The 27,719-nt window shown below is 45.8% G+C and overlaps 1 protein-coding gene across 1 annotated transcript in view; it reads left to right on the plus strand.

Moving 5' to 3' along the window:
- LOC135896948 (uncharacterized) overlaps positions 1 to 27,719 on the plus strand; it is a 183,355-nt gene that overhangs the window by 40,892 nt on the left and 114,744 nt on the right. The gene's annotated exons all lie outside the window — the stretch shown is intronic.

The following is a 27,719-nucleotide window of genomic DNA, read 5'->3' on the forward strand; positions in this document are numbered from 1 at the left end:
TGGGCTTGGGTGACCTCTAACAAACACGCATGAACCACTTCTATTTGTCGTATCTGGGTGGCACCGTGGAGAAGGGGGAAGATGGCGAAATTAAAGGCCAATTCATGGGCCGTGGCTGCTGCAGTGAATGCATCAGTCTTGGCATGTTACACGAGGATAAAAAATACCACCATGGATTTTTTACAGCCTGCGTAGAAACGGGCTGTGGAAAATGATGCCGAGGTGTCTAACTGCCGAGCCTGCTAAGGTAAACCCTGCCCATTGCCATCTGGGCGTTGAGATGCAGCCGTGAGCAGAGGGTGCCCTGATTAATGCTCTTAATTAAGTACTTCTCGTGTTGTCCTGCCAAAGGCGAATTCCCCTTGCCAAGACACGGGCTCCAGCCTTAGGCTTTCCTCGTTCGCCAACTATTGGTCACTCCCGTAGCGTAAATAATTTTAATAATAAAGATAATTTAAATGTAAGGGATTCAGTTATACCTGGGCATACTTATAGCTTGAAATCTACCTTCCCTTGCTTACAGAGACAGTCATTAACCTAGCTTTATGCCCTTGCATGCCGCTTTTATTGGGCCCTACCTTCCTTTGTTAATTTTAGGGCTTCCCTAATTTAGTCACAAGCTCGCGCGTGCTTCATGTCGCATGTCAGTGCGAAGAGGACTCGAAACTATTTGATATTGCTGTGATTATTGTTCCTTGCAAATACTTTTTTCAAAAACTAACATTACGACAGGCGTGGAAAACTAAAACCAACGCTTTAGAGGCATTTGTGCAGCTTTCAAACAAGCATATAAAATCGTCTTTTATTTCGAATGCGCGGAAAGCTCGCGGGAGCCTCCTGCTTTTAGCCACAAAAACAAAAATAATAGAACTGTTCGCTTTTGCTCAACGTCAAAGGAGAGTACCTCGTTCTTCTGTAGTACGAAAGCTCTTGTTGAAAAGGATGCGCAAGAAAGCGTGCGGTTTTAGATATTATTTGATATTCTTAATGTATTTTCGCACAACACCCCAAACGTTGTATCGTTTTATATTTTGGCCGTCGAAGGTATTATTTAAGGTATATAGCATCCGTACTTTTGTACTTTTGGGTGCTGTGACCTTTTCTTTTTTTTTTCCTCATGTGCGGGCTTTACGTGGTGATTAAGTCAGGTCTAAGAAGTGCACAATGCTTTCTTTTTCGTTTCTTTTCTATGATTATGTAGAATTGCGCGCCCCGAGGGAACTTTTAATGCGATTAGCATTTTTTTGTGAACTTCATACACTTTCCAGTTTATCCGTTTGTATCTGACGTCTTTCACTGCATCTTAGATCACTGGTTACGTGCCACTGCGTATTTGACGCTCTTAATTCAATGGGCCTCTTTGACGCCAACTAGGGCAACTGGCTTAGTGCCGTTGGGTATGTGCCGCTCTTCAATGACAAAGAAAAAATAATATCCGTTAAGGTCTCTCCTCTGCCCCAGCCGAATAACTTTAAATAAATAATAAATCAATCTGAGGCTGCAAATCTCTGTGCCGGAGATTTGCATATATTGCGGCAATATCGCTTCAGCGGTGGTCTTGGCAAATACTTATAATAATTGTTTCGCATCCCTCACAAATCAGGGGCACGATGCATAGTGCACGCAATTCTAGGGTCGCAGGCAACAGCAAACTGCTTTTCTGGTTCCGACGTCTCCAGACGAAGTAGTTAGTTTATTTAGATCCATAAGGAAAACTGCGACTTCGATGGACTTGAAATCTGTCCCATTAAATATGTCCTTGACATAATTGCCCCTGTACTGGAATACGTTTTCAAAGTCATATCCTCGCTAACGGAATTATCCCAAGAATGTTACAGGTTCCTAAGGTCGTAGTTCTACATAAAGGTGGAGGTAAGAGCGTGCTTTCTCACTACATACATACATCGATCTTGCCAGTATTTTAGAAAAGTCTAGAAAATTCATTCGTGTTCGTATGACTTATTTTCTGAATAAGCATAACAGATTAACGCACTCGCAATTTGGTTTTCAGTAACGTCTCTCGACAGAGCATGTTCTTCGTACACAAACCAAAAAATACTGGGCGCTACTGAACGTGAGCTGTATACGTTGGGTATCTTCGCTGATTACTCCAAAGCATTTGACCTTTTTAACCAGGTCACATTAACCGCCAAGCTCCGCCACTGTGGCGTCTCTGGTGCATTTTTAGAATTAGTTCAACCTTACCTTTATTATCGCCAGCAGAAAGTGACTGTTAGTAACTATTCCGATTTGGGAGCTATTCCGATTTAGTAACGTCCGATTTGGGAGCTTTAACATCAGGAGTGCCACAAGAAAGCATTCTGGTAACTCTATTGTATCATTTATAAAATAATGATATTGGTAACATTGATAACTCGGCTAAGTTTATTATCTACGCTTATGACAGCATTATACTAATTACAGCGAGAAACCCAACTGATGCACTTCATGAAGCAAACTAAGTACTAATGAAGTTATTAGTCTTGTCTACCGCAAATTCTCTTGTAGTAAACGCTACAATACGGAAGTTATTCTCTTTTGATCTAATAATCATAAAATTAAATTATAGGGTTTCTCGTGCCAAAACCGCTTTCTGGTTATGAGGCACGCCGTAGTGGAGGACTCCTTAAATTTCGACCATCTGGGATTCTTTAACGTGCACCTAAATCTAAGTACACGGGTGTTTTTTTTTTTTCATTTCGCCCCCATCGGAATGCGGCCACCGTGGCTGGGATTCGATCCCGCGACCTCGTGCTCAGCAGCCTAACACCACAATATCGTAAAATTACTAAATAAGTTGTATTAAAGTTCGAAAATTTATACATTGAATTAGTACCTACAGTTAAGTGCTTAGGCGTCCTTCTGAAGAGCAATGCCTTTGGAGAGATCCTCACTTGGAAGCTACAGCAACTAGTAGAACTTGCTGTTGGGCTAGTTGGTAACGCATCATATTGAAGTAATTAGGGGCAATGTAGCACTCACGCTTTAAAACACGCAAACACACACACACACACACACACGCACACACACACACACACACACACACACACACACACACACACACACACACACACACACACACACACAGCGTGTGTGTGTATGCATATGTGGGTGTCTACAGCAATTAAATTATCTCGAGTTGCTGGCACACTTCCTAAATTATGTTATTCAGTATGAGAAAGTGTGAAGCTTCCTATTTATACATGTCAGTTCATGCCAGCTTTAAGTTACATGTAAGGTGATACAATTCTGTCCAACATAAAAAAATACACATAATACAAGAAAAGGCTGTTGGAGCGATTGCGAATGCTTCGTAGGAAAGCTATTCTGGACTACTCTTCAGAGAGTTCCATTTAGCTTCCCTTCTCAACATATACGAGCGTAAACTCATTAGCGCTTACGAAACGGAACTTAAAAAGAAAAAAAGAAAGATCTATTAATTGCAGGCTAGCGCACGTTGGATACACAAGCAAAATGCACGTTAAAGTCGATTTCACGAAATTTGCAAAGCAGCGCGTTACAGATCGCTGGAGTGATCAAATATTCGGCTTGCAGCCATCATGTCTACCAAACGAATATGTTATGTTGGGTATGCGCCATTTCTGCATTGTTCTTGTATCCTGTTTTTCACGTGTTGTGTGCTCTGAGTATGACTCTTGGTCTTTTTTTTTTCTTTTACTCTTGTCACATGCTTAGCTTAGCTAAACAGTTACTTATATTGTTCGCGCTACGGAGCACTTATTACTTCATGACTGAATTTTTGCGTATTAATTCCAAAAATATGTGCACTCACCGAGAATAAAAGAAAAAGAACATGACGTATCGGGCCTGGACGGGTCCCTTGATCACAATGAAGATATAAGCATGGGCGCGGGAGCTATTTGTGGGTGAGGTGATGTAGCGTACTGGTGTTTATCTCGGGAAGATTGCCCCGCGTCCTGTTTACCGTGCGTATGTAGTATGATTCTAAAAGCAAACGGGCAGATAAGTGTTTCTCTTTTGCGATGATGGCTGCCCGTGTCCCAGTAAATGCTGTGTCCGCTTAGTTCGCGATGTTCCGCCAGGGCGTTCGCGGCTGTGTGGCACTTGGTGACGTCATTCATTTGTTGTTTCAAGCCCCGTTTAAAATTTCCGCTCTCGCCGATGTTCGACACGTCAAACTCCTTGCATGGTATATTGTAGATCACTCCCGGGTAGACCGTGTGTGCTTCAAAAGGTCTTTTGCGCGAACCAGCTGTTGGCCAACTTTTCGGGAAGGCACGTGGGCGATTTGCACACCGTACCCCTAAAAATTCTTGCAAGGGTTTCGCTTGTTGCCACTGCGTAAGGTACTGCCGCGCGCTTCACCGTTTCCTTCGCTGTTTCATTGCGAGGCTTCGCAAATTTGCGCTTCTGTGTTCTGAGCACTTGTAGAGGGTAACCATTGTTTAACAGGTCTCTTTTCACAACTTGCAGCTCTTGCCTAGATTTCGTGGGGCTGGAGCAGACGCGGAATGCCCTGGAAAAGAGTGCTGCTGTGACGGATCGCTTTTGCCAAATCGGGTGCGCCAAGTCGAAGCTCGGGTACTCTCCCGTGTGCGTTGGCTTCCCGTACACACTAGTCCTAAAGCCGCTAGAGATCCTCTCTACGAGGACATCCAGGAAGGGAATGCGCCCGTTGGTTTTCCCTTCAGCTGTGAACTGTATACTCGGCTTGGAGGAATTGAGGTGCTCGAGGAAATGTGTTGCGTGCCGGCGAGGGATAATGCAAAAGCAGTCGTCCATGTATCTTAGAGCTTTGGTCGCGTCCCGAATGAAGGCAAAGCGGCACCCTCCAGATCCTCCAGAGCAATGTTGGCGCAAACGACGGACACAGAAGTTTTCATCGCTGTGCCGAATACCTGCTTGCAATACTCCTTGTTAGAGACCAAGAGCACACCATCAAGGCAAAATTTTAGAAGTAGGCAAACGTCATGGGTTTCGAATGGCGTGCGTTCGGGCATAGAAGAGTCAGCCTCGAGAAGTTTCCTGCAGCGCTCGACCGCATAGTCAATAGGCACACATGCAAACATTGACCTTACGTCAAAAGAGATAATGACTTCGTCGTCGTCAATGCAGGCGCTTCTATTTGCTCAATGAAATGAGCGGGGTCTTTGACGCAAGCGGGCGTGAGTCCTGCAAGCGGCCTAAGAATACGGTGCAGGTAGCCGGACAGCTCGTACAGCGGCGAGCGTGTGTAGTCCACAATTGATTGTATGCCGGAACGTCGGGCTTGTGAATTTTGGGCAGTTCGTAGAGAGCGGAAGCCGATCCGTTGTGGCAGAACAACCTGTAGTGGAGATTCTTTCTTTCGGGAGGGGGGGGGGGGAGGGGGGGAGGGGGGGGAGGGTCCAACCTAACAATTTCAGTAAGCGGCTTTTGGAGCCCCGATTCCACCATCGTCTTTGGATCCCTAGCCAGTCTGCCATAGGTCGGCGTGCACTGGAGCAGCCCATTTATCTTGGTGACGTAGTTCACACGGTCCAAAACCACAGTAGCATTTCCCTTTTTGCGTATTGTTTCTTTTTCTTTTATTTCTGTTTTTTAAACTGAGCTCATATGACATATAAACTTGAGAGTATGTACTTAGATTGTTTAACATATTCGTGTGTGTGTTGGGGGGGGGGGGGGTGATGCAATGCTAATTTTTTATTATCTTCTTCACTGTTATACCGCTGTCTGTCAAATGTGAAGGTCCGTGGGGGCTTTCAAGCCTATTTTAGGGGCTTTTTGTTCACCGCCCACAACATCAATGTCTTCTGATGTTGAGTATAATATTGAATTGAATTGAAATTCATCTTAACGAAGCCAAGCCATGGCTTCAAGCTAACGCGCATTTCTGAATACGGGGATAAAAGTCGCCGTTTTCAGTTACTAGAAGGAGGTACGTATATTTAACAGGGGAAGACACAAAAAGTAAGGGAGACGAAATTGTAAACTGTTTGTGTGGCATGTAGTTTTAGAGGTCGATATTAAGAATCAAGCGCTAAGAGATCGGTGAACTTTATCTTGCCATCTTTAAATATGCCGTTGACACCGCTCCTTCGAGACACCGACGGTTAGCGATAAAGAAAAAAAAAATAAGGAAGTGCCATAGAATGAGCCGTAAACGACGTCGCTGCAGGCGCGAATAACTCAAGCACCGAAACGCCCTCTTCATGCAATTACCATGAACTCGTGCGGATCATGTGGGGCTAACGACGTCGGAGGCCGGAGGCCAAGAAATCAAGCTTTTCTCTCGAAGATCGCATAATGCAAGGAAAAAAAAGCAACAAAAGCAACAAACAAAACAAAAAAAGTTGATGCCAGCAACTTTTGTCGCAACTGGACTTCACGCATCTAAACCTCCGCAGTTCTTGACCGCTTTCCCAGAATTGGAAACTAAAGCTGAGGATGATGATAATAATGATTACAATCATTGTTATCACGATCAAGAGCTGAGCGACTTACGCGGTCCGGCTCAGCTCCTGCCGTATATTAGGCATAAACGCGCAAAAACAGAAATAATAAAAAAAACATAAGCGAGAAGCCTATGACAGCGAACGGAAATGTATGCGCATGTTTTTCGGCAGAGCTGCTCCTTCGCCGAGCTGTTTGCCGTGTTTGTTTCCTTCTTCGCGTCGGAGTCCGCGGAATAACAACGGCACTTTTTTTGTGTGTATGTGTGTGTGTTTGTTCCTGTGTTTTCGCCTCTTCTGGCGAGTACCGTGTCATCATCGTTTTTAATACTTGGCATCGGGCGGAGTGGTCGTGCCCGGCATATTAAATGCGCTGGCATATCACTGGGCCGGAGGTCTGTCCGCAACTCAAAGTGTATACCATTTTCTCTTCTTATCCGATCTCCTCGCGTGATGGACCACTGCGCATACAAAAGTATATGCAGCTTCGGAGAGTGTGGTGAGGCGCCTCGGTCCGCTGCTATGCACGGGCGCACTTGGAAGAGAAATCGCAGCGGAAGTGTAATCGGAGAAGCGAGCATGAGAGTGACTGCACGGTACTTCCCGCGTAAATCTCTTTTTCTCAACTCGCATTCTGGCTGCCTTAAGCAAAACGCCGTTCATAAGAACGAAAAGTGACCCCGCGGAGTGCAAGCGCATTTTAAATTCAATCAAAGACCGTCTGAGGCGGGAAAAGTGTTGAGTAAGAAGAAAAGAAAAATAGAAAGAGAAAGGGGGTGGGGAGGGGGATTTGAAGAACAGCATGCGACACGAGAAAGCGCGCGGAAAGGGACGACATCTCATAGATGGCGCTCGCGCAAGCTGTGGCAACAGTCAGTGTGGGCCGTGAACGGCAGATCTTTTTTTTTTTTACTTTGCTTTCTTTCTTTTTCTTTTTTTTACTAACCAGATGGCGCAAGCGTTCGTAGCACTCTGTTCGTACCAGCAGAAGGTCCCTGGGCTGATGTACGCGGACGACATAGTGCTATTATAGGACGATGCAAGGTATTTACAGAATGAATGAATGAAGCCACGTTTATTCCACATTAGAATGCGCCGAGGGCGCTTCGGTGGAAAGTGAGGGGGCATTGTTGCAAAAGGGGAAGGGTGAGGCTGCCTCCGTTTTATTAACGAACGCCCTGGAGGCAGCTAAGTGGGGGCCGGACACGACTAACTCTTGTGGCTGTTGCGGAGCCGGACGCCGACCGGTGGTGCAGCCGGGTCCTGGAGGAACAGCAGCAGGGCTGGGATACGCGCAGGCCCAAGTCTGGAGAGAAGAAGGCCCGGGTCCCCCCTTTATGGTGGCCATGGCACGAAGCCTAGGTGGGATGTAGAGGGGGCACTCCCGACACGGAGACTTGCGAATACGCGTAGCAATGCAGCGACAAATGAGGGCCTTAAGTTTAGCACAGGGGAACCGGGAATTGCGATCTTTAATGAAGAGGCGAGTAATGACTCGGTATCAATTGAACAGGAAGTTTATGCCCATAGTCAGGCAATATAAGTACCGCGGTGTATACATAAGCTCAAGCGTCCATCAAGATATTCTAAGAAAGAAACGGAAGCGGAACGCAGCAACAATGAAACATAGAGCTCTTTAGGGCTGGAATGTATACTAGATGGTTCGAAGAATGTGCAAAAGTCTAAGGGTACCCGCTCTAACGCTCGGAAATGCAATTTTGTGTTTCAAATCGGAAGTATTGTAGGGGTTGGAGATTAAATAGAAGAGGTCGGAGGGGGACTGCCTTTGTGGGCCCACGGTAGAACCATCAATGAGGTAGTACAAAGTGGCATGGGTTTGGCTTCCTTTAAAGCCAGAAAAGCACAAAACAAATTTAGTTTTGAAGAAAGATTCAAGAACATGGATAAAATCAAATGGTCTGCTAAAGTGGACAAATATATTTGCCTAAAATTGTGGACACGGAATGGAGTAAGGGGTCAAGAAAGCTGGCGACCAAGTACAGGGTAATTGAAAGTGTAGATAGACCAGAAGTAATAAAAGAAAGTACGAAAAGCAAAGGCGGTTAATTGGGTGCAAAGGATGAAAAAATATATATACTTGAGATTTACAAAAACGCCATGAAAGAAGTCTGGAGATAAAAGCTGTAAGATAACGCAAAAGAGAGTGCCGTGCTATTTCACACCCGAGCTGGTTGCCTATAATGAAAAAACATACCGGAGCAAATATCAGCTATGAAACGGGCCTGCATGCTCATATTTAGCTCAACTATGACCTTAAGCCGCGTGGCAACTCACGCGAAAAAAAAAAAAAAAACAAAGAATGCACAACAGGATGAGGCATGCGTGTGCCGAAAAAAAAACTGCTCTGAATTATATTCGTCACAACGTAATGGAATGCCAAGATATTCACCCGTCGAGACACGTAGGGAATATCCACCTACCAGAAGCGTTGGGATTCCAAGAAGATGGAAGCAGATGTTCAGGAGCAGAGATAAATAACTAAGACGCGTTTATAGCATTGGTTGCTAAAAAGCAGGGAAGAGATCGAAAGAACCGAGTCATTGATAGCGATAGAGGTTTTAGATACGAAAGACCAAGACCACACTGGCAAAATGTTAGGTGGCGATGGATGTAGTAAAATCTGATTAAATCTAGCAAGCTAGATATATTTGTCACCCGCCTGGACCAACAACAACAACAACAACAACAACAACAACAACAACAACAACAACAACAACAACAACAACAACAACAACAACAACAACAATAATAATAATAATAATAATAATAATAATAATAATAATAATAATAATAATAATAATAATTCGCGTTGTACCTCGCTTTTCAATTTAGGTACAAATTGAAGGTCGTACAGGTCTATACCCCAACATCCAGTCATGATGACCAGGAAGTCGAAAGCTTCTATGAAGACGTGGAATCGGCGATGGGTAAAGTCAAAACAAAATACACTATACTGATGGGCGACTTCAATGCCAGGGTATGCAAGAAGCAGGCTGGAGACAAGTCAGTGGGGGAATATGGCATAGGCTCTAGGAATAGCAGGGGAGAATTATTAGTAGAGTTTGCAGAACGGAATAATATGCGGATAATGAATACCTTCTTCCGCAAGCGGGATAGTCGAAAGTGGACGTGGAGGAGCCCGAATGGCGAGACTAGAAATGAAATAGACTTCATATTCTGCGCTAACCCTGGCATCATACAATATGTCACGTGCTCGGCAAGGTGCGCTGCAGTGACCATAGGATGGTAAGAACTCGAATTATCCTAGACTTGAGGAGGGAACAGAAGAAACTGGTACATAAGAAGCCAATCAATGAGTTAGTGGTAAGAGGGTCACTAGAGGAATTCCGGTTCAAGCTGCAGAACAGGTATTCGGCTTTAAGTTAGGAAGAGGACCTTAGTGTTGAAGCAATGAACGACAATCTTATGGGCATCATTAAGGAGTGTGCAATAGAAGTTGCACACTCTCAATCTTGAAATCTTGCACAATCTTGGAAGAACGCTAACATAATCCTAATCCATAAGAAAGGGGAAGCCGAAGACTTGAAAAATTACAGACCGATCAGCTTACTGTCCGTTGCCTACAAAGTGTTTACTAAGGTAATCGCAAATAGAAGCAGGAACACCTTAGACTTCTGTTAACCAAAGGACCAGGCAGAATTCCGTAAAGGCTACTCAATAATAGACCATATTCACACTATCAATCAGGTGATAGAGAAATTTGCGGAATATAACCAACCCTTATATATATAGCTTTCATTGATTACGAAAAAGTGTTTGATTCAGTCGAAACCTCAACAGTCATGGAGGCATTACGGAATCAGGGTGTAGACGAGCCATATGTAAAAATACTGAAAGATATCCATAGTGGCTCCACAGCCACCGTAGTCCACCATAAAAAAAGCAACAAAATCCCAATAAAGAGAGGCGTCAGGCAGGGAGATACAATCTCTCCAATGCGAGAGATACGATCTCTCCATACCCCGGAACAACTAGTACCTGTTGTATCCCCATAGCGCTCTGTGCTTCATATTGGCTGCATTTTTCTTCCCCTTTACTGTTATAGTTCTTTTCTTGCGTTTCCATATATCTATTGCCTTCGTTTATCTATGTACCAAGGTATTTATATTCTTTTACCCGAGGTATATTTCCTGGCCCTGTATTGCCACTGTCCACTGTTTTCATTGAATACCATAACACCTGATTTTCTAACACTAAATTTAAAACCTAAATTCTCGCCTTCCTGTCCACAGATATTAGCCAGACGTTGCAAATCACTTTGCTTGTTAGCGAGCAACACAATGTCGTCCGCAGAAAATAAACCTGGAAGCTGCTGCTCTACTACTGTACCCGTCTCTTTGTAAGAGATACTAAACCCGATATTACTTCCTTCTAGCGAAATGGTGAAAATGGTGAAAACTTATCTTGTTCAACATTTAGTCTAACACGAGAGTGGTGAGTTGACGTTAAACGTTACGTTGCGTCCACAACTGCTAATTGTCTGCGTAGTACACAGAACACACAGGCAGAGGTGTTTTCTTGAGGCGTTGTTGTGCGCCATATTTCATAACCTCTGAGAGGGTTGAGCATTGTCATTGCCTGACATCGCACATCGCATCGTGGCAGAAGCATTAAAATTGAATTCGATTATAAGGCTGTACATGTCAAAACCACACTCGGATTATGAGGCACGCCGCACTGGTGGACTCCGGATTAATTTTGACACCGTGATGTTCTCTAACGTGTCCCAAAGTCTAAGTGCGCGTGCGTTTTTCATTTCACCCCGCCGAAATGTGGCTGCCGCGGTCGGGATCAAATCCGGGACCTCTAGCAATCCCATAGCTGCAAAGGCGGGCACAGAGGGGTTGATTTGACGGTCGACCGCTTCCGTAGTGTCTTCTGGACCTGCGGTGCGCTTTAAATAATGCACCTCTGCTTCTGCACACCCTGCGTAAGTTTCCCGCTTGACATATTTGCACGGCATTCATTTATCAGAAATAGCAGCAACGCACTGCACCGTACCTTGAACATAAAGCTTATACAGTTTCCCCGCAACCGCTCTCGTATATAGCAGTCGGGTTTCCTTGCCTTCTCACATCACCTTGTATGGGAACTGCCTCTTCTCCTACCTCCTCTCTACAGTTCTATCTGGACTCGCACGTTAGTAGAAAGGGAAGCGCTGCAGTCACTGCACTGCTTTTAAAGGCGTCACGGATAATTATAGGTGTCGAGAGGCTATCTGGCATCGCCCAGGGAGCTCCGGAGTGCATTGTGCACATTCGACGCGGTGAGGTCCGAACGAGTTGAGTTTCTCGCGCCGCCTTTTTTTTTTTTTTTTTGCTGACTCGCCCGTGTCGTGTATACACACACTCTGAACCACCCCCCGACGCGGTGTGCCAAACAGCAGCATCAGTGGGAAAGTCGAAGTATGAGGCAAAGAGAGCTTCGCATTAAAAGGAGACAGACGGCGCTCGGAATAGCTGCCAACGTGCGTCCATTCTCCCCCTTTCCTGGCGTCTACCTCGCTTTCCTCCCGCTTTAATTTTCTTGCGTCCTCATTCTCTGCGCTCGTCCTGTGAGCACCTCCCCTCTTCGCACCCGTGACTTTCCCCGACACCGCTCACGGAGACATCGATCATGCTTAGCGGCTGGGGCGCCACTGCGCCAAACGCCGGCGCGGCCGAGATGAATAGGAGCAGCGCAGTGACAGTGTTGCGCGAAACTGAGACAGCGACGGAGGGATAGGGAACTGAGAGAACGGAGCAGCAGACAGAAAGAAAGAAAGCAAGATGTAAAGGAGAAAGATATGCCAGACTACGCCAGTGGGCAAGAGTGGATGCTTCAGCAGAAAGGACGGTCAGCGTGGCCGAGAAATGCACACACGTGCAGACACTCTCATGCACGCGCACACGCAAACGGAGCAACTTGAGACGAAGGTAGCAGATCAGCGAAGAAAGTAGGACAGAAGGAAAGAGATTAACTGAGATATAAAAAAAAAGTCACAGTGGTCGAGGCTTTGCTTCTTGGCAGCTGTGAAATAATTTTTAACAAAAGTCACCGCTATCGGCTACATCAAGAACAGCAGTAGAAGACAAACAGTACGTGAAGAAAGAGTTTGTGAGCAAGCCGAAAAGCATGGTAGGGAGAAGGAAGAGAAATGTTGTGGAAAGAAATTGGGGGCTCGTGATCGTTGCGAAAAGGCAGAAAGGAAGCGGAGGAAAAAGTTGAGGGGAGGGTTAGGACGAGGTATGTAGGAAAGTTGCCTAGGGGCTTATGAAAATGCGAGGAGGAGGCCGTTAGAGAGGCGTAAGAGAAGTGTAGCAATGGAAAGAGGGCGAAGGAAAAAAATAGATGCGGTGGAGGATCAGGTCAATGAGGTGGATAAAAAAATGAAGCGAGAAAAGAAAAAAAAAGGCACCGTGCTACAAACAGGAGTCCTGGCCGCTTTAAATATAGGATGAGATCAGACGAAAGAATGAATTAAAACTGCGGCAAAAACAAAATGATGCAAGCAACGTTCACTTGCTTCTGCGTAGCCAGCTAGTATCTATATACGGGTCTGGAAAATTGGTGAGCGGAAGAATAAAAAAGAAATCAGGAAAAGGATTCCAAGTATGAGCTCAAAGAAACGACCGAAAGGAATAACGGCAGCGGGTAACGATGCGCCGATAACAAGCGAAAGGTTTCAGCCGATCGGAGCAGACTGGCGAGGGAATAGAAGAAAGAAAGAAAGAAAGAAAGAAAGAAAGAAAGAAAGAAAGAAAGAAAGAAAGAAAGAAAGAAAGAAAGAAAAAAAGAAAGAAGAAAAGAAAGAGAGAAGTTAAGGCTAGGTTGCATGACGATTTCTTTCGCGAATAGAATGACATGTGGGGCATATCTCAAGAGTCAACCACACAGGGAAAGAGATTACAGGAAAAAAAAGGATCGCTCGGTATTGTTGAGCTATTATGGGAAACTCCGGGAGGGCTGAGTTTTCACGGCTGATGCTTGTGGGAAGAGAAAAAAATGGCTGTGGCTTAGGTAAGGTTAAGCCCAGGATGCGAAGCATACTAGCCTTTATTTTAGTTGTTGAACCACTGTTTAGCCTGATGAACTGCTGTTGCTTGGCTATATTTGGTTCGGCTAGACGAAGAAACAACTCATGCATTACTGCTTCGCCTTCAAGAGTGGAACGCGACAGCGTTCCCGTCGACCCGCCAAGGGGTGTAAGACAATGGGCTACAGGGCAGCGACTACGCGCCCCGCATTGGACGCGGTGAGCGTCGAGCAAAGCAGCGTTCGGCGCGGCAACGAAATGTGCGCCTGAGCAAGAGACGCACGCCTTAGAAACAGCTCGTTTCTAAGGCAACACCGCATTCACTAGAGGCGCTTTTGTACCGCTTTGAAGCATCGTACTCGTGGCTCAGTGGTAGCGTCTCCGTCCCACACTCCGGAGACCCTGGTTCGATTCCCACCCAGCCCGTCTTGCAAGAGTTGAGCCAAAGCCACTTCTCCTCTGTCGTGACGTCATGGTGTCACGTGGTTTCATGGCGACACCGCCGCGCCTGAGGAGCTGGGTTGAGCTCTCGTAATATGCTTCGCATAAAAAAAGGAATATCCTGTAATGTATTCCGAAGTTGCTTGAACACCTATTGAGGAGCTTGACGTCGATTCGTATGTCGCCATGCGCGTTTCTAGTAACCCGGAGCTTATGCAGAAATACTGGTTTGTTGGTTCGCAACGACAAAACAGGGCGAGTTTCTAGCCGCGGATCGATTACTCATCGATTTCTCGGTATCCTATTATTTATTGAGCGTTGCCATTTTTCGTAAACCGCGGCTTCGTGTTCACTCAGCGACGCAAACTACGCAGTACCGCGGTCAGCGCTATTTCCGGCAGCTAGCGAAGTAAATTCTGCCTCTGAGGTCTCTTGCTTAGATTTTTAGGAATCCGCGACGGCGGTTTCTGGAACGTTAGCTTTAGAAGCTTGTGTTCTGGTATGAATAGGCCATCTAGTTTAACCGTTGAACTAGTCGGGGCATTGCATCAGTGCATGAAATTTACAAATAATTAAGTGGTCGATGACAATGCAAACACATAAAGACATCAGACGACCATCGACAAAAGGGGTGAATTCATAAAGTTACTATGGACGAAATGGTTCGCTTGTAAAAAAAAAGAACTGTTTACATTTGGCTGGCCGCTTTCGGTAATGTGTGTTTGGTGTGACGATATACATATAAGTCAGCACTATAAACACTACTCACTCAAGGCTCACTCACAACATATATATTTACCTTATGGCGCACTCGGACTCAAGCTCACCAAAAGGCAGGCACAGCCGGACTCGCTCAGCCTCACACTCACTGGTCTTAGTGAGTCTGAGTGAGTCGACTCATGAGTGAGTTTGCCGACCTATGCATTACGTATATATGACAGGCGTCCGTTTCGGATGCTGCTAATGTTGCCGTCCTTACAGACTGCTCACATCTTTTACTGCGAAATGTAGTTATCGGCTAGAATGATGAGAGCAATGATTGGTGTTCTGTTTTGCGGCGCAGCGGCCAGATGTGTCCGCAGAGCGCCAAGCCAGCAGTAATGAGTTTTCAATGGGGCTCAGAAGTGGGCCAATCGTGGGTTATGTAAGCTGATCTTAACAAGGAGAGGCAATGCCGCGAACTAAAAATAAAATGAGAAAATTTATATGGAAGGTTGGCGGAGAATCTTGGAAACTCGAAATTCAGGATCATTCAGTGATTGTCCGGCTAACGAATTGCGAGAAGGCGACGGTGATACCGCATTAACGTGACATATTCGTGAGGACCTGAGAGTTTTTTTTTTCCTTTCCTTTTGTTTTTACTGCGCCAGCAGTTAAAAGTTCAAAACTGGGTTTTCTGTGTCCATCTGTTGCTCCGTCCTTTGCCTTATGTTATCCTCGACATAGTGTCGCCGTCGTCATGTCGTAGTTATCATGCCTTCGTAATTTTCATCCCCAGCTTCACCGTCTCACCATTTGGTGAAATAAATAAATAAAAAAATTTATCTAGCATCACCAGTCGAATTCATGCCTTGCAGCAACGTTTAGGTTGGAGCCCGACCACCAACCGTGGAGCCGCCGCACAACTTTCTTTTCTTTCTTTATTGCAGGGAAGCAAAACCGTAGCACTTGCACTAAACACACCACAAGTCAATAATCCGGAAAAATTACACGCAGATCCAATAGGTGAAACCAGTCAAGAGATTCACTAGAACGCTCGCAGATCCTGCGTATTTGATTTATTTCATCGTAGAAGATGTTATCCGTTGCTCTGGGTGCTTCGGCATGCCTGTCTATCATTCTTGCTACCTTCGCTCTTCGCACATTTTGTGGGGTTCTGCGCGCCTCACAGACTCTGAGAGGACGTCAGGTCTGTGCTCGCATTTCGGAGGCCATGACAGAAGACGGCAGTAAACGCTCTGAGCGCCTGCTACGTTGACAATGATTGCGATATAATTCTTACCGACACTAAACTTTGTAGAGGTGCGGATATTCACGTAGGTAAGCAACCCTATGTACTGATACAGTTAGCGGAGGCGTAGATGTCTCTTACTTTTCGCCAGGTGTGGACGTAACATCACCATTAGTAAAACTGCCGGTGGCAATACAGATAGATAGCTTGCACGTGACGTCACAGACGTAGCTTCTTACAGTGATGCTTCTCCAGTATAGTGCCCATGATGACCGTCAGTGTATCATATACTCAACTTCGATAGAGAAACGAGAGCCTCGGAGAGGCCCCAGTGGGCTGTGTTGGAGCCGCGCGAGATGCCATGGGACTCAGCTGCTCATCGTGCTGGTTCACCAACATGACGCCTAGGATGGCGTCAGCGAAAGCCATCTATAGGCAACTTTAGCGTCACATGTAGGGATTTACATGTCATAGCGTGACGCCTTATGCTATGTTCAGACTACGTTCGTAAGGCGCCGATTTTTCGTAACATACGTAAGCGGAAGCGCAACAAGCGTATGCGTCTAGTTCAGACTGCGAACGTAAAGGCACCATCGTGTGCAATTCACGCAAAAATCGTGGTTGAGAGTGTTAAAGGGTCGGCAACATTTACGACTGTAATATTACGACCGTTGCGACGCAGCCAATGACCGATAAGCTTTCAGTTTTCAACAACCGGTGACGACACTTCCGTCCTCCCGTCTGCAGACAGCTCCGGGCGCGGGAAGTGCCATTCCGCCATTCCGTACGCACGATTAGGGTGGCTGTGTTCGTGAAAATTTGTGCAGTGCGCCTTGCGAGACTGTTTTCAGTTCATCTGGTTTATCCGCCGAGGAAATCGGTGGCCGCAGATGCGTCCTCCGAACTTCGATGGTTGGTCTCACTAGGTTTTCAAGGAAGCGGCACTGCTAGGGCGACATGCGCATGAAGTTATGAAACATCACAGCGTCACCAACTCGGAGCTTGGCGAAAAGGTTGTGAAAATCGCCGCCCACGGCGCTGTCGAGAAATACTTGCCGCTCCCAAACCCTTCTGCGTCGCCTTCGTCGTCTTTGTGCGATTGAATACATGACTATAAGTTTTTTTTTCTTCTTTTTAACGTGAATTTCTTCGATCTCGGCCAGCGGTCACATGTTGACAGGAGCCATATTGGGCCGCTGGTGACGTCGATTCTGCAGCTCCAAATTTGATTGGCCTGCTGTAAAAGCAGTAATTTACGCAGCAGTAAATGTGAACAAAGGTGCCGGCTTAACTGCCGTAACTTTTTTTACAGCCGTTACGTTCGATACCCCGAAAGAGCTGTTACGCGCGTTACGACCGTAGTGTGAACATGGCTTTACGCTGCGATTTCACGTAATTCATTCGTGAAAATTTCATAGTGACTGAAGTTAATGTTATTCCTGGTGATAATTGCCGCGCACATACGAAGTCACGCTGCTGTTACTATTACTTCAGGGTACAATGGCTCTGGCTGCCTACGAACGCAAGATGTCTCTGCAGAGCTATAACGTTTCTGTAAGTTTCAGTGCCCGGGTTTTGGGCGTCAGGCAAAGCACGTTCGTAACATTGAGTCCAAGGTCCTGCGTTCGGCAGGAGGACGTCATGGAGCTATTGCGGCACCATGAGCGATCAGTAAATATTTATTGGAAGCGCGAGCGCAGCAAATATATTTCCTTCGAGTGCTTTAAACACTACTCTTTCTTTTTTCGCTAGAACTGTATCGGCACGCTGCCATGGGTGCGTTATTTGTTCCCGCCATCCACGTCGATGCTATCCCATTGATGAAGGCACGCCTGCCACGGCGTTTGAACCAATGGTTTAAGTGGTTTTGTCCGATTCCTGAGCGCCCGATATTTTTAGTGTTCGTGAGCGGGTCCGCTCAATTTTCCTAACAGGCGAGCGGGACGTTATGAAACGCGGCGGATCGCTGGCAACTTTTTTGACAGCATGTATTTGTGGGCAAAGAAGGGCCGGAATGGTTGAAATCGGGAGATACGTCTGCTTATCACTTTCCTTTTCTTTCAGGAATCTGAGATGTATCCTTCCGTCGGCCATTTCACAATTGATAGCCATCCCATTCTTGGCAATCACTTTCGAAATATTAATGGCGGTGGCGTCCCTACGGGACTTTCAAGGCTGACTGAAACTTTTTTTATTATTTCCATAAGGTAAACAGAAATTCCAACAAGCATGAAACTACGTCCGTTTTGCGAAGTACTCCCCGTCCTCCTCCAGGCAGCTCTGCCATCGTTTTCGAAGCTCCCTGATTCATTTGTTCCTGAATAAGCTTGTCTGAGGTTGAAATTTATTGGAGGACTTCTATTTGCCGTGCTTCGGCTGTGTTGAATTTCTTCCGTCCCAGGCTAGCCATGTGGTCCAGCCATGTGGTAATCACCAGGAGTAATGTCCGTGCTGTTAAGCGCATGGTGCGAAAACCCATTGCATTTCTGCCAGAGCGGCTCCCAACAGACTGGCCGTACGGGGCCAGACATTTCCACGGAAAAGAATGACTTTCTAGACGACATCTGGAGCGTTTCCTTGGGAACGCCGTTTTGTAAGACACATGTAAGCAGACTTGCCGTAATACTGGTCGTTAATTGGAACTCCGTTTTCAAAAAAAAAAAATTTCTATAAAGGACGCCTTGCATATCTCCTGTAGCGCTAGACCACAGTGTCAATGTGTCACTTACGTTTCACACAAAGTACGTACGGCTCTTGAATTCTTTATGCGTTCCTTCCACCGTCAAAGTGAAATCTGTCTGTACGTAAGGAGCCACTTTTCTTCTTCTAATTATTATTACGTCAGGTCGCCAAACGAGAAAGAAATGAAGCAGGTGAGTTTATTTATTTAGTTCATTTATTTAGTACCCACAGCGCCCATTCAGGCATTACAGGGGGGGGGGGGGGAGGCTACCGAAGAAAAACAAGCACAAAAATTGCAGGTTTGCGTAAATTCGTGTAAGTGAAAAACAGATTATACGCCGACACAAAAGCAGACAGCCACGTTGCACGCAGCCACGTCAGACACAAGCACGTTTCAGATGTCGCATGTCACATGTGAAAAAAAATAAGTACATAAAGCACAATGATTACAAAAATTTAAAATGAAAAGGCAAAGAACAAAGCGAATAATAAATTGCAAAAGAAACGCGGTGATGAAGTTAGAGTGCAACAAGGACAAAAAAGAGGCACTAAAAGAAAAGAATGTCATTTGCAACTGGGGTTCTTTATAGGTCAGGGTGATTGTTAGACGTACACGGGATATATATCAAGCCTTAGTGACCAAGACGTTCTATCTTTTTTGATGCAGGAAAGAACTTGTTAGGACAACGGATTCCTACAACTAAGGAAGGAAGTCGGTTCCATTAACTAATGGCTCTTGGGGGAAAAAATAGGAGCTACTAAAGGCCGATGTATTACATTTGTATTCTCTTATCTTGTGTTCATGGTATTTCCATGCTTATGTGTAGCGAGGATGGTTTATGTACACGTCACACAGAATTCGAGCATTCGAATGATATATGCTGTGTAGAAGCTTCAGTCAAAACGACGCTCTTCGGTGCGGCAGTGATTGCCGTTTTAGCATTGCCTTAGATTTCGTTTGTCTTGATGGCCCTTTCGCACAAGCCATTCGCTGCAGGATGATATGCGGTAGTGGTCGCATGTGTGATGCCGCGATGCTTGAGGTAAGCTGCAGTAGAACGCGCCATCATTTCAGTACCATGGGCTGTAATAATCGTGGCTAGGCATTCGTGCTTTAAAAAACGATTCTGCGCTCATTGAAGTTTTGGACTATCGTAGCTTCTATATTCCTCAAGGGTTTGGCCTCAATGAGCTTTGTGAGGTAGTCAATGGCTACGACGATATATTTATATCCTCTAGAGGTCTTGAAGGGTACTACAATATCCATCACAACTGTATAGAAAGGGCTGTGCACCTCTATTTGTTGCAGTAATCCATAAGGGACCGATGTCGACATCTACAGCCTCTGACAATGGTCACAGTGGCTCACGTACCGTTTAACATCCGTATAAAGCTTTGGCCAGTAGGATTGGAACCTCAGTGCTTCGAATGTTCTTCTGATGCCCATGTGGCCAACGAACCTTCCTTCATGCATTTCACGAAGTGCCTCAGCCTGTCGCTGGGAAGGAAGGCAGATGAGAAATCGACTGCTGACCGGACCTTGATCTTTCCTGTACAACACCTCATTGTGCATCCAAAACTTCTTTCGGGTCCGTTTCTGTTGCTCCTTTGTGCCAAACGCACCATTCAGCAGATACAGCACTATAGCGCAGAATGCGTCCTGACGGTGTTCCTCACCCATGTTGCTACAGTATCGCAATGATGGACGGGACACTGTAAGGATTTGGCTTTTCTCTGGAACAATGGGCGGTATCCTTGAAAGGAAATCTAGTGCGCTACGCAGTATTCCTAATTTGTAGGTGACGTCAAAGTCGACCTCCTTTAAAACCAGCGACCAATGAAGAAGATGTTGGTTACCTTCCTTGTAGGGCGTGGTGGTCACTGACAACTTGGAATTTGAAGCCTATAAAGTATGGTCGCAACTGTTCTAATGCGCGTTTCACGACAAGAGCTTCCAGTTCCGTCGAAGAGTAATTAAGCTCTGCACCTTCAAGTGCCCTGGTCAGGTATGACATAGGGCGGTATCGTAACTCTTCATCCTCCTGCAGCAGCAGACCTCCTGAGCCAAGACGAGATCCACCTGTCTGTACTTGCACATCGAATTCTGGCTTCTTCGAGAACAGCTTAAGGACAGGCGGCTGACACGAAGAGCACTTTAATGTCTCAAATTCCACTTGCTGATCCTCTTCCCAGGAAAAAGCAGAATTCTTCTTTAGGAGGGATCGTAGAGGTGCAGCGATAACGCTGCAGTTAGGGATAAACTTCCTGACGTATGACGTAAGCCCCAGGATGAGCGCCGGTTTCAACGGGTTCGGGGGCGGCGTAAGACGCATCCAGACACAGTGAAGACCAGGAAGGGACTGCCCGGCCCTTCTTTATTCCTTGAGCCTTCCTCGCGAGCTCGGTGCCGATCTTTGTTGTTTTCTCTGCGCCTAGGAGCGATACACGTACGCACCAAGCGCCTTCGGCTATCGCTCGTGACAATATGTATGTATGTATGTATGTATGTATGTATGTATGTATGTATGTATGTATGTATGTATGTATGTATGTATGTATGTATGTATGTATGTATGTATGTATGTATGTATGTATGTATGTATGTATGTATGTATGTATGTATGTATGTATGTATGTATGTACGTATGTATGTATGTATGTATGGATGGATGGATGGATGGATGGATGGATGGATGGATGGATGGATGGATGGATGGACGGATGGACGGATGGACGGACGGACGGACGGACGGATGGATGGATGGATGGATGGATGGATGGATGGATGGATGGATGGAAGAAGAAGTAGAGCACTGGTCTTCAAACGTATTAACATTGAAAATAATTACAGCCAGTCACATGGCTGCAGAAAAGGCCACATCGTGACGCATGCCTACAAAGGAGGGTCAAAAATTGGCAAAACTTGGCATATGTCATTATCGATTCCGCAAAGCGCAAAGCCACGTGTCAAGATAATTGAGTTCCCTTCTTTTTCAACGCAATAGAAGGAAAGCTGACGCTCTTGTCAGTCTCATTTGATATACAAATGATACTGGCGCATCACGCGTTTTCATATAAAATGAGACTGGCAAGTGCGTGAGCCTCTTTATATTTTTTTTCTATGCTAATGTGAGAATACTAGCTTTTCCTGTTTAGCGTGACTTAGTACTTCCGCGCGTAGAATTAAATGACCTCTGATAACTCCGCGTTATAGCCCAGCCCAATATAGCAGCGAAAATTAGGATAAATATTGTTCATTTCATAGATAATGAATTATTTAAATACATTTTGGCAATGTGTACGCTATGTCATCGTCTTCTCCGCAACATTAACTAGTTCCGTGAATAAACGATGATGACAGGTGAACGATGGGACGCTGCCCGTAAATGATTCATTATAAAACGGAAGAGCTGCGCTTTCTTTGACATTCCTGTGCTGGGCAGCGGATGCTATATATCGTAACCCTAGCACCGCCCCGCCCCCACTTACAACGACGGTGGACGAAGTGGGGGTGTAAATAGAAGCGCTGCGCTCTTTCTTTGTTCGCCTTCAGTATGTCATATAAACTTGGCAAATCGTCTGAGCACACTGTTCCCATCGCTTCCCTCGGGCGACTACCGTAAACCACGGCAAGTCTATCTTGCTTTCTTTAGTAACGACTGCATTTTCTCCGTGCCTCGAGTCACAGTCGACAGCTGAACGATGACACGTGGGTGCCTCCTCCTTCTTTCTTGTCTTTCTTTCTTATTTATTTATGTTTCGTTTGCGAAGCTTTCATCTGTGCCTGACACACCGGGACTTGGCGAACGTCGATCGCTGTGTTTTTCTCCGAGATGTGACATTTGCGTACCGGCGCATCTGGGATATAGGCGTCATGCAAGGTGTCGGTCAGCTAAAGAAATGGCGAGATATTAACTCGGCTCTCCAAGAGCTCGATCCAGATGCTTTATATTAATTAGGCAACATACATTTCTTCCCCTTCATTACACAGGAGTAAAGCATATTAAAAAGAAAGAACACAACGCAAAATAGTTATAGCTCTTAACGTATGCACTGGAAAAATCAGGGAGCAGACTTATCATTTATTGAAACGTGGGATCTATTGCAGCGAGTGTAAGATCCTACGTGAGAATTCCATAAGCAAAGGTCTGTTCATCACACTTAAATGTCATTATAAGGACGGGGTAGACACAGTGTGTATAGATACAGCAACAAATAAAGAAAACAAGTATGTTCACCCCTAAAATAGAGGCAACGACAGACAACAGATCAAGAGATTTAAACTCAGCTTGGTCACACACGTCCCTAGGTGAACGATCATTCGGCTACACTCTATACTGTAGAACAAGCAATGGGATTGGCATTGTGGTCCTATGTGCGTGTCCTCCAAAAAAATTCGCAGTTCCATCCGAAAGGCGAAGCAATGATTGCGATAGCAAATTAGTAGATAGCTGCACGAAGTAAGGATAGTAGTTTTATCGGCCGTATAAGCTTGTAAACGTTCGCTTACTAACTAAATTAACAGCGATAGAATGCGTACGCGTAACTCAACGGGTACGCGGAAAGAAACAGACACACAGAGACAGCGCTGCCTTTGTGTGTCTGCTTCTGTCTACGTCCTTGTGCAGTCGCGCTTACACATTCTATCATGCAATCAAACCAACAAGCCCGCGAAAGTGTTTTAACCAAATTAACCAGCACGGTGTAATGCGCGCAGGTAAACATGAACACATCTCGACAGGAAAGTACCGGGCGCGGCGTTTTCAAGAAAGGAAACGCAAGGCAGATGACGATTAGTGTTGTGTGGCAGAGATATATGCCAAAGGGTGTAACTTTGCCCCCCCTAAGAGTGTACCCTTAAATAAAATTACGCCCTTTGAGTCGTATCTTGCGACACAATGTTAATCGTCATCTGTCCTGCCCGCATTTCCTTTCTTTACCGCTGCAAGCCCGGTACTTTCAAGTTACGAACGGCATGCGCGTTATCAGCATGACAGAACATTCTCGACAGGAAAGTAGCGAGCGCAGCATTTTCATGAAAGGAAACGCAAGCAAGACAAACGACGACTATTGTTGTGCGTCACGATACGAGCCAAAGGGTGCACATTTGTTCAAGAGTGTATAAGGACAGTAAGCCGGACAATTGTCATTTGCGCAACTTTCTTTCCACGCTCTCATCTATCTATCTATCTATCTATCTATCTATCTATCTATCTATCTATCTATCTATCTATCTATCTATCTATCTATCTATCTATCTATCTATCTATCTATCTATCTATCTATCTATCTATCTATCTATCTATCTATCTATCTATCTATCTATCTATCTATCTATCTATCTATCTATCTATCTATCTATCTATCTATCTATCTATCTATCTATCTATCTATCTATCTACGCTGTATATTTTCTCTATTAACAGCTATCTGTGCGTTTTTAATTTGTCGACTGATAGTTCTTCTATCTTTTTCTCTCTCTTATCTTTCTTTTCTAACATCAAGAAGTTCTCTCACGTTCTTTTCCCTATACAGCCATAGTTATGTTCTGCCACTGCCATGCGCGCACTTCCCCTCGTTCTGGGGGGTCACAGTTCAGGCTTGTTTACTTGATTGTGTGCGCGTTCTCGTTTGCCCGGAGAAGAGTTTGCAGCGTTATTTTGTTTGCTGTCCTCCGTTTCTCTGTTGACCTTCTGTTCCTCAAGTTTTCTTTCCTTTATACTTTCTTCCTTTTTTCCCTCGCCGTGTGCCTTTTTTTGTACGTGCTCATTTTTCGACTTAACGCTTTATAACTTCAGCCGTCTACGTACGCTTGCTCCTGCTTCTCTCTCTTCTTGTGTACCTTGCCCGGCAGCATTATTTGCCACGTGCGACCGTCTATGTGCCGGACGCCACCTAACTTTTCTATTTTATTTCTTAAGTTATAAACTTCGCCCGCTGTTTATTCTCCAAAGGACATCCTTTTCTTGCAGTTGTTTTTCTCGTTTCCTTTTCTTCGCCCGAAATATGTACAAAAAGCGACAACAATACAACAACAAAAATAAAGAAATGGCTGTGGAGACTTCGCACATTTCCGTCAACTTCCCCGTGTTTGCTATACCCAACACTCCCTACATTCCCAATGTCTTCCTATTCTTCATCAAAGGGAAAAAGAAAGAACGAGAAAAAAAGAACTGTGGTTGCATTGTCTCTATAGACTGCTGTTTTAAGCACTTGAAGGTACCGGCACTGGCATCATCTCTCTCTCTCCTCCAATAACTTGCCTCCTCCTTCCTCGTGTTCGTGTATCTCTCTCGCTATCTCTTCCTTGCCCTCGTTTCGGCCTGCATCTCTTCGCGCTCTCCCTCCTCTCTTCCATTGCCGCTTGTTCCCTTCCCCTTCTTTTTTCTTCTTTCGTCGAGCTCTGCCATCTTGTCGAGTGGCGGGAGAAGGGGGAGAGGAGAACGGAGGAACGTGGAGAGAGAGGACTAAGACCAATAAACACTTTCTTGCGCACTGTTTACACGGCGCTTAATGGGCCATTAGCTTCCTGCACGAGGAGAACGCGCGCCGGGGACGAGCAGACGCTCCGCGGCTGGCGAACCCAACCCGTAACCCCCCACCCCACACCCCATGCCACAATCCCCTCCTCCCTCCTTTCTTTCCCTCGCATCAACCACACCCGCCGACTCCTAACTCCATCTCTTGCACTTCGTGCGCAGCGTGTTGCGCAGGGAAGTTTCCTTTTCTTTTTTACCACGTGCTTCGTCACTGGCCCGTGGGTCTGTACCATCTTGACGCGAGGGAGGGAGAGGGGGAGCTTGGCGGAAACGCAACGCTGACCGCGCTCCGAGTGCGAGTGTGGCGGGACGCCTTGGGTCTCTCTGCCGCTTCTCCAGCAGTACACACGGGACAGTGCGTGGGAACATGCCGCTGGCGGCTAACGCGTATACGCGTCGTCGTAGAAGAGCTTCGGTCCCCGGATGGTCGCCATCTTGGAGCTGCTCCGTGGGAAGTTGGAACGTGCCTTCCTACTTTCTATCGCGGCGATGTGAAGTTATAACGGGGATAGTGAAAAGCCCAATGCGAGTGCGCGACAAGACCACCGTTGCACGTCTACAGGCCGTACCAACGCTGCGGCGGCACTGCGTCTGCAAATATGCACGGCGCCGTGACACCTGACAATCGCAAACGCGATAGCGAAATTAACGTTTGGCAAAAAGGGCAATGTTGTGTGTTTTACTGCGCTGGCATGTTAAATAAGCTCTAAATTGGGTTTTGTCGTGTCCGCCTGTCATTTCCGTTACGCTGAGTCGTCAGGCCTGACGCCACCTTCGCCCTTGCGATAGGTGCGAAATAAAAAAAAAACTAAAAAAACAACACATTTTCCCACAGCCGCCATTGCATGCTAGCGCTACAGATAACACATGTCCACCATATCAGCTTATATAGCACGGCCTTTTGAGTCACAAGGTAGAGCCACTGAGGGTACCTCTTTTTCTTAATGAAATAATAAATAAACGCATATTATATTGTCGACTCACAGGTGTCTCTAAAGCACACATATCTGCTAATAGAAGAGTGCATGACATTCAACGGTTTCATCACTTGAGCACAATAAGCGTTACATACGAACGTTGGCAAAGACAGCAGAGGATAGCCAAATAAGCACCTGCGCGTTTACAACAAAGTTTTGTCTATATAACTCCTCCACTGGGAATAGGATTCACGACCCAGGGTCAGTTTCATGGTTGGAAACTTGTGCAAGGTTTTCCGCTGCACACACACCATGAGAGCGGTGGCGACCATGCAAGTATTTCAAACGCCACGACAAGGCGGAAAAATATAAGGGACGAAGTTGTGCGCGTCGCAAAGGAGTTCAGATGATGACGGTGTGAGCCACGGGAGCCTGCCGCAACGCTGCTGTTGCAGTAGATAAGTTCAGTTCCCGAGGAATCGGTGAATTCATGCGGCTTTTTTTCTCCTTTTTTTGTTTCCATACCCACAATGGAGAGAGAGAAAGAAAGTTCGACACCAGGTTCGACAGCCTCCACTCTACGTTGCCGTCTCGCATCGTCGCGTTGCCGCTTTCGCAGTTCGGCTTCTTCGGCTCGTTTTCGATGCTTAGCTGCAGTTTCGAGCGCTCGTATAGCGGGGTCAGACTCGCGCCAACGACCTTTCTCTTCGACCTTACGTTGCATCCTCTCAGCAGGGGAAAGCAGCACTCGCGGTCGAACGCCTTGCTCCCGCGGCTTCGCACGTCGCACCTCATTTCTCGCTTGTCGAGCATCCTCGGCCGTAGCGCACTTCAGAGGGGGGTATGCAATGCTTTACTGATGGTTCGGATGCTTGTCTTGAGCTTGTTCTTTACTGAAACGTATGCTTCTCTTCTGTGTGTTGTATGGGTAGTTTCAATGAATCTGTGCACTGTTCGCTATACTTTGCTGATCGCTTGTAGACGCTGCTTTAAGGGGGTATGAACCACTGCTTACTAGGGTATGAGCCATTGCATCTTTGTTTTCTTACGGGGGTATGAGCCATTGCTGATGACATTTTTTTGCCCCACTCGACTAGACGCCGCGTTTTCTTATGTATGAGCCATTAGAAGGAGCCACTCAAGGCTTTCGCGTTACTAAAACGTGTGTTTAATACACATATATTGACATGTGATGGGATACCGTGCTGTTGTTCCTAGGATATGGAAGCAGACGAGATTGGATAGCTATTACCGTAGTGCAAGAACTCTGCAAAAGCTCTTTTCTTTTCTCTCTATTTCTCTTGTCGTGCTTGAAGTAACTATCTGTGAAGTGTCTCCAAATGCTAGAACACGGTTTCCTACAGTCCACACGTCAGATTGTAGAGAATGTGATACATATGTATATTGACGATTTATTGCTATTTTTTTGCATTGCAACTTACTGCCCCGAGTCTGGCTGTGAACTGGTATATACATGTAGCTGACCAATCACCCCTTCACCAATCATCGTTCTTCATCCACTTAACAATTTACAGTTGTGGAGAAGTCGGCGACGTGCTGTGCTTGTTGCTAACATTTCTAATCCGAAATAAACGAATTCATCAGTAGGTGATATCGGGAAAGAATATACGAAATGTAGGCTGGTATTTTGGCTGTGTTTCTCCAGCTTAGTATGAAGTCGACGAAGGTCCGAAGGGTTATCTAACAATGGCCCGG

Source organism: Dermacentor albipictus, chromosome 1 (genome assembly GCF_038994185.2).
Source record: "Dermacentor albipictus isolate Rhodes 1998 colony chromosome 1, USDA_Dalb.pri_finalv2, whole genome shotgun sequence".
NCBI classification, from domain to species: Eukaryota; Metazoa; Arthropoda; class Arachnida; order Ixodida; family Ixodidae; genus Dermacentor; species Dermacentor albipictus.